Source organism: Centroberyx affinis, unplaced genomic scaffold, assembly GCF_046629955.1.
Source record: "Centroberyx affinis isolate AG114_WGS23_722 - 3 ecotype Tasmania unplaced genomic scaffold, CSIRO-AGI_Caff_v1 ptg004874l_1, whole genome shotgun sequence".
Classification (NCBI taxonomy): Eukaryota; Metazoa; Chordata; class Actinopteri; order Beryciformes; family Berycidae; genus Centroberyx; species Centroberyx affinis.
This window is the reverse complement of record NW_027282385.1, coordinates 53,812-61,240: the sequence shown is the minus strand read 5'-3', so window position 1 is coordinate 61,240 and position 7,429 is coordinate 53,812. Positions and strand designations below refer to the sequence as shown.

At 41.2% G+C, this 7,429-nt stretch overlaps 3 non-coding genes across 3 annotated transcripts; all 3 read right to left on the bottom strand.

Annotated features, from left to right (window-relative positions):
- Positions 1–1,247: 1,247 nt before the first annotated feature.
- Positions 1,248–1,320, bottom strand: trnar-acg (transfer RNA arginine (anticodon ACG)). The gene has a single exon. It is a non-coding gene; the product is annotated as a tRNA-Arg (tRNA).
- A 749-nt stretch (positions 1,321–2,069) lies between these two features.
- trnar-acg (transfer RNA arginine (anticodon ACG)) lies at positions 2,070–2,142 on the bottom strand. The gene has a single exon. It is a non-coding gene; the product is annotated as a tRNA-Arg (tRNA).
- A 3,948-nt stretch (positions 2,143–6,090) lies between these two features.
- Positions 6,091–6,163, bottom strand: trnar-acg (transfer RNA arginine (anticodon ACG)). Its single transcript has one exon. It is a non-coding gene; the product is annotated as a tRNA-Arg (tRNA).
- Positions 6,164–7,429: the final 1,266 nt, after the last annotated feature.

The following is a 7,429-nucleotide window of genomic DNA, read 5'->3' as shown; positions in this document are numbered from 1 at the left end:
GAGGGTAATCTTCACATGATTCGTGTCCACAAGACATAATCTGTATTTCAGAGCTCAGGAACAGTACAAGATCATGTGCTGATTATTTTGCTTCATTTGGCTTGATAAACCACCCCCCTGGTGCAGGTAGGGATTAAGTATTTTAGTCAATGACATTTCAGCCAGTACGGCCACAGAGGGGATCGTACCCCAGCTATCAAGTTTAGGGGACAAGTTCAATTCAGGAGTCAACCCTAGACTCTTCTGATCCATAGTCAGACACGTTATCCATTGCGCCGCTGGCCCTCTATGAAGCTATGTCTGTACTCTTCCAGCCAATTTAGCAGGTAACCACCCATGATTTAGATCCATGTGTGTCTAAAAGGTTTGCACAGAGAAAGAAATTGCATATTACACTCTATGTAAATTGGCAATTGAATGCTTTCTTGTGAAAGTGTTGAAGTGTCTCAGGTGGTTTCTGCGGCACTGCCACAGGTCCTGTGTGAGCAGAGAGGTAACACAGGAGTGCTGATGAGAGTCCCAGGTCAGATGGTGTGGAAAAGCGTCACCTCCTGTGTAAAAAAAAACAAACCCTCCTGGCTTTAGAATGGCACCAGCTGCCCGCTGGTTTATTTTGAGCCTGGTCTTCTGAAATTTTGTGAAATGAGCACTATGTCTGAAAATGTAAATAGATGTTCCATGCATGAAAAGTGAGAGAAATACATTTCCTCACCATGAAAGTAGTTTGACATTCAAACAACACAGTGGAAAATGTAAAAGGGTGTGCAGGTTGGGGGAGCTGATAAATTCCCAACTCAATCAACAAATGCCAAGAAGTTTTCTACTGTCAAGTTTCATTTTTAGCAAAACCTTTTCTTATTTATCCATGACAAAAACACTAACCCTTAACCAAATAGTAGTTTCCTAATCGTAACTATAGTTTTAGTTGCCTAACCCTAACCCTAACCTTAACCAAAGTTGTTTACTTGCCTAAACTGAACCATTAGCTAACCTTTTTGTGACAAACAGATTTGTGTTATTGTCACATAATCCTTTCGTAGTGGAGGAGCGTAATCTTCACGTAATTTCTGTCCACAAGACATAATCTACATTTCAGAGATCCTGCTTATTCCCAAATTTCTACGAAACTGTGTAATTGGTTTATTTTGTTTGATAAACTCTCCTGATACTTCAGCTAGTATGGCCACAGAAGGGACTGTACTCCAGCACTTGGGTTTTCGGGACAACTTCAATCACAAAAGACTAGACGAGCCAGCCAGGAGTCGAACCTAGAATCTTCTGATCCGTAGTCAGACGCGTTATCCATTGCGCCACTGGCCCCCCTGCAACTCCATGTCTATATTCTTCCAGCCAATTTGGTAGGTCACCACCTATGATTTACACAAACGTGTGTCCTAAAGGTATATGAAGAGAAAGAAATTCCAACTCTCCCTTTAAATTGGCAAGTGAGTGCTTTCTTGTGAAAGTGTTGAAGTGTTTCAGGTGGTTGCTGAGTGAGAGAAATACGTTTCCTCACCATGAAAGGGACAGGCTGTAGTTTGACATTGAAACAACACAGTGGGAAAATGTAAAAGGGTGTGCAGGTTGGAGGAGCTGATAAATTCCCAACTCATGCCAAGAAGTTTTCTACTGTCAAGTTTTCTTTTTCGGCAAAACCTTTTCTTATTTATCCATGACAAAAATACGTAACCCTAACCTTAACCAAATAGTAGTTTAATAATTGTAACTGTAGTTTTAGTTGTCTAACCCTAACCTTAACCAAAGTTGTTTACTTGCCTAAACTCAACCATCAGCTAACCCTTTTATGTGACAAACAGATGAAAATGTTTTGTCTAATTCATGCTATTGTCACATTATTCTCTCGTAGCAGAGGACTGTAATCTTCACATAATTTGTGTCCACAACACATAATCTACATTTCAGAGATCTTGTTCATTCACAAATTTCTACGAAAGCGTGTAGTTTTTTGTTTCATTTGAGTTGATTAACTCTCCTGATACTTCAGCTAGTATGGCGACAGAAGGGATCATCCTCTGGCCCTCTGGACAACTTCAATCACAAAAGTGTGACGAGCCAGCCAGGAGTCGAACCTAGAATCTTCTGATCCGTAGTCAGACGCGTTATCCATTGCGCCACTGGCCCCTGTGAATCTTATGCTCTTCCAGCCAAATTTGCAAGTCACCACCCATGATTTACAACCATGTGCACCATTCCCCAACTCATGCCAAAAACCTTTCTACTGTGAGTGAAGGCCAAAACCTTAACCCTGACCTGAACTAAATTGTTTTAGTTACTTTATCTTAACCATAGTTTTGGTCTAACCCTAGCCTTAAGCATTGAGTCAAAGCATCCAGGTCAGATGGTGTGGAAAAGCATCACCTCTTGTGTAAAAAAAAAAACCCTCCTGGCTTTAGAATGGCACCAGCTGCCCGCTGGTTCATTTTGAGCCTGGTCTTCTGAAATTTTGTGAAATGAGCACTATCTGTTAAAATGTAAATAGATGTTCCATGCATGAAAAGTGAGAGAAATATGTTTCCTCACCATGAAAGTAGTTTGACATTGAAACAACACAGTGGAAAATGTAAAAGGGTGTGCAGGTTGGGGGAGCTGATAAATTCCCAACTCAATCAACAAATGCCAAGAAGTTTTCTACTGTCAAGTTTCATTTTTAGCAAAACCTTTTCTTATTTATCCATGACAAAAACACTAACCCTTAACCAAATAGTAGTTTCCTAATCGTAACTATAGTTTTAGTTGCCTAACCCTAACCCTAACCTTAATTAGGGTTCGAACCCTAACCTTCGAAGAATCAACAGGCTGATTTTGGAAGTATTTTTAATAAATTTCAGAATGCAACTACAGACTATTGGTTAGTGTTTTCATAAACTAGGGCTAACCCTAACCTTGGGAAAAATAGTTTCATGTTTCTAGCTTTTTCCTACTATGAGATCTTTAAAACTTTTCTGTAGTACCTAATATGACAATCACTGAAATGGGGGAGCTCTAACACCTTTTCCACTTGAACCAGGGTTTTTCAATCTTGAATTTGGAATTCTGATTTTCAATTTGGAAGACATACTTTTCGCCACCAGGGGGCACAGTTAGAAAATTTCAATTTGGAAGTTGGAATTTGGAAGTTGGAATTGGAAGTTCATTGAAAATAGCAGTACAGTTTAAGGCCACTTTGCTGGATTTGGAAGTTGGAAGTTGGAAGTTGGAATTTGGAAGTATATTAAAAATTGACTTTGATCAATAGTGTCATATGCTGGACTTGGAATTTGGAAGTTGGAAGTTGGAATTTGGAAGTGTGCTCAATTTGGAAGTATAGTAAAAATCGAGTCTGATCAATAGGGTGATATGCTGGACTTGGAATTTGGATGTTGGAAGTTAGAAGTGTGCCCAATTTGGAAGTATAGTCAAAATTGAGTCTGATCAATAGGGTCATATGCTGAACTTGGAATTTGGAACACGCATGGAATCAACTGAGAATGAATATGAAATGAGAAATTAACACACAAAGTAAGTCACAGGGTGGCTTTGAGGGATAAAGGGATAGTGTGATGGGTTTTAAAAAATACACCATGGAGAACACAAACACTATATCTGCCCTTTCAGGGTTCTTTTTCACACAGAAATCTTTTGGTTAATTTTTACATACAGGTACATGCATAGTTAACTATATACATTAAATACATAGGTAACACTTTATAATAACCATCATTAATAAATGGTCAATTGATAGTTAATTAAACTTTAGTTATAAAATCATTTGTTTATAAATTATATATTGTATCATAGCTTTTTACCCTTTTTACCGTCTCTTATCAGCTATGATACAATATATAATTTATAAACAAATGATTTTATATTACACAAACTAATGATAAAATAACATAAATTATAGCATTACTAATAATTAGTAAACATTATTAATGATCATTTCATTGTTTGTTAACAGTAAAATAACTATTAACTAAAGTTTAATTAGCTATCAATTTACCATTTATTAATGATGGTTATTATAAAGTGTTACCACAATACCTAAGAAAGTTAACAAATAAAAAACATACATGAAATGGAACTATTTACAAAGCCCCAACTCTAACCCTTGTGATGAACAAACAATTTAAGACAAGATGAACTATATACAGTGGGAGCTCCTCCTGGGAGATCTGTCTGCGATCAACAAGTGGTGTTGGTTCTGGCTGGTGGATCGTCCACAGCGCCTTGCTGGATGTGGGGAAAAACTAGGGATCCATCCGCCAGAGCACTAGACAGATTCGCAGGAGGAGCTGATAGATATTTGTTGAGATGTTGGAGAATAATCGCATTTGATGGGCGTTTTACAACAAAATAGAAAAAAAAGATCTTCAGTAAACTGCATCTCAACAAATATCTATCAGCTCCTCCTGCGAGATCTGTCTGCAGTCAACAGAAGGTGTAGGCTCTGGCGGATGGATCATCCACAGCGCCTTGCTGGAAGTGGGGAAAAATCCATGGACACCGTCGGCTGCCATGGCTACCAAGGCTCCTCCACGGTCTTGGTAAAGTACAGCTTCACCTTAATTTGGTGAGAAGTAGCGGTTAGCTTTGTCTTTGTTGGCCTTGTCCTTGCCTCAGAATTCAAAGGCTCCTCCACGGTCTTAGTGAAGTACAGTTTCACCTTAATTTGGTGAGAAGTATCGGTTGGCCTTGTCTTTGTTGGCCTTGTCCTTGGCTTAGGGTTAGGAAGGTGTAGGCTCTGGCTGGTGGATCATCCACAGTGCCTTGCTGGAAGTGCGGAAAAACCGACGGCACGGGTGGCTACCATGGCTACCAAGGCTCCTCCACGGTCTTAGTGAAGTACAGTTTCACCTTAAAGTGGGAATTTGGAAGCTGAAGTTGATATGGTTTTAACATATGACCCTACTGCTCAAGGTGGACTTAGACTATACTTCCACTTGCAACTTCCCACTCCCAACTTCCCACTTCCAAATTCAGCCTCCAAATTCCCACTTCCAAAATCAGCCTCCAAAATCCCACTTCCAAATTCAGCTTAAAAAAACCCACTTCCAAAAAAGAATTCCTTCCAAATTCGCACCTAAGTCAATTGAAGGCCTCAGGCCTTTTTACACTACTTTAGGGGGCGCCGCTCAGCCGTTTTAAGAGCTATCCGCACCAAATTCGCACCAGAGCTAGAGGGCTGTTGGCACTACAACATATTTCAAACTCAGACAGATTAAGTTTTTCTTTGGCCTTCCGGAGGGGGTGAAAAGTGCTTCCAACAGGCAACTCTGAGTCAATGGGCCGAACCCTGACCCCACGGTTTTGGGGTCAAACGACGTCGCAACTACACCAAAATCGACAGGCAGATCCTCACCGGGGCCGTCGACAATGCCGCAAAGGAATTTGGCCTCTAAAATTTTCCAAAAACTTTTTAGGCTTTTTGTCTCACGCGACCGACTGTTTCGGAAAGCTCTCAAAGAGTTCTTTCCAGGACATGGTGCCATCAGTAGGTGGCGCTGTTACTCGATATAGAACGGCAATTTCGCCCACTTCCTGAAATGATAGCTCAAATTCGACTCCGTAGATGTGTTTGCCATCCCTAAAATAGCCCAGAAACTCATTTTGGGCGAAATCTATGATGATTTACTGAAGAAGTTGATGACTTCCAAATTCAGCCTTTTCGCTTCCAAATTCAGCCTGTCTCATTTTGGAAGCGAGGGAAAACGGCAGTAAACGATGTCACAGAAAAAAAACAAAGACATTTCCTGAAAGGCCGTGACCCCGGGAACAACATATGTGAAAATCAGAACTCTGGGACATCCACATCGAAATCTACGGGGTTTGGAGAGTACTTCCAAATTCGAGCTTCCAATTTCAGACTGGCTTCGTTTTGGAAGTCGTCAGGGTTTTTTCCAGGGGTGCCGTTCGGCCGTTTTAAGAGGTACCGCTACCAAATTTATAGCCGACGGAGAGGGCCGAGTGTGGACGAAACTGTGGTTTATTTTGTTTGATAAACTCTCCTGATACTTCAGCTAGTATGGCCACAGAAGGGATTGTACTCCAGCACTCGGGTTTTCAGGACAACTTCAATCACAAAAGTCTAGACGAGCCAGCCAGGAGTCGAACCTAGAATCTTCTGATCCGTAGTCAGACGCGTTATCCATTGCGCCACTGGCCCCCCTGCAACTCTATATCCATATTCTTCCAGCCAATTTGGCAGGTCACCACCCATGATTTACACAAACGTGTGTCCTAAAAGTATATGATGAGAAAGAAATTCCAACTCTCCCTTTAAATTGGCAAGTGAGTGCTTTCTTGTGAAAGTGTTGAAGTGTTTCAGGTAACACAGGAGTGCTGATGAGAGTCCCAGGTCAGATGGTGTGGAAAAGCGTCACCTCCTGTGTAAAAAAAATAAAAAAATACCCCTCCTGGCTTTGGAGTGGCCCTAAAGAGAGGCGGTGGGGTCGAAGGTCGGGGGCTTCCTGCAGGTTGCGAGGCGGTGTTTTTCCTGTAGTCCATTCAGCCGGCCGCTGGTGGGGGCAGCAGGGGTCACGGCGGGGTCAAGAGGTCGGCTTTGAATACGACACAGCGAAAGAGTTACAGAGAAAAGGGGGGGAGATGGGCAGATAAAGGGCGGTGGCTGCTCTGTCGTGGTTCAGGGGAGCTGAATAGGGTCTGGGCTATTGAAGTTTATGTGACAGGATTATAAACGGCTCCCTTATGAGGATTTAAGTAAATAGTGTCTCAGTGGCACATGTATGTATGCAGACACATACACCACCAGCCAAAAGTTTGGACACATGTTTTTCATCATCTTAAAGCCATTATGCTTCAGTGCTTGAAATTTGTTCCGTAGACAAATATAAATAGTGAAGTTGATCCTATGTATGAATTTCTTTCCAAAGCCTTTGTCTTTCCATCAAGGCAAAGGGCGGCTTCTTTAAAGAATCTAAAATATAAGATTTTTTTTTTTTAACACTTTTTTGGTCACTGCATAATTCCATTTGTATGATTTCATATGGTAGTTTTGTCTTTACTACTATTCTAAAATGTGGAAAATATAAAAAATAAAGAAAAATGTCAAAAACGTTTGACTGGTATGTGGTATCTTTCTGAATACATGTAACTGGAAGCATTTTCAGTGTCCAGTGTCCAATATTGTATATATTTCAGATTTGGGTTATTTCTACTTGGTCACCCCCCCCTCCCCCTCCTCCTCATCTGAAAGCCTCATACTCCAGACTCACTTCATCCCCCAGGCTCAAAAGGCCTGATGGATGTCGGCGTAAACTCAGCAGAGCCTCTGTTCTTGTTTAGAGTGTGTATACCGCGACGCCAAGTACATTCCCTCCTACTGTTAATACATCTGTCTACATTCTTGTCCGGATTAGCCGCAGGCCATAGCCTCCCCATTGTGTAACACATGTTGCGGAGAGTTAGATTA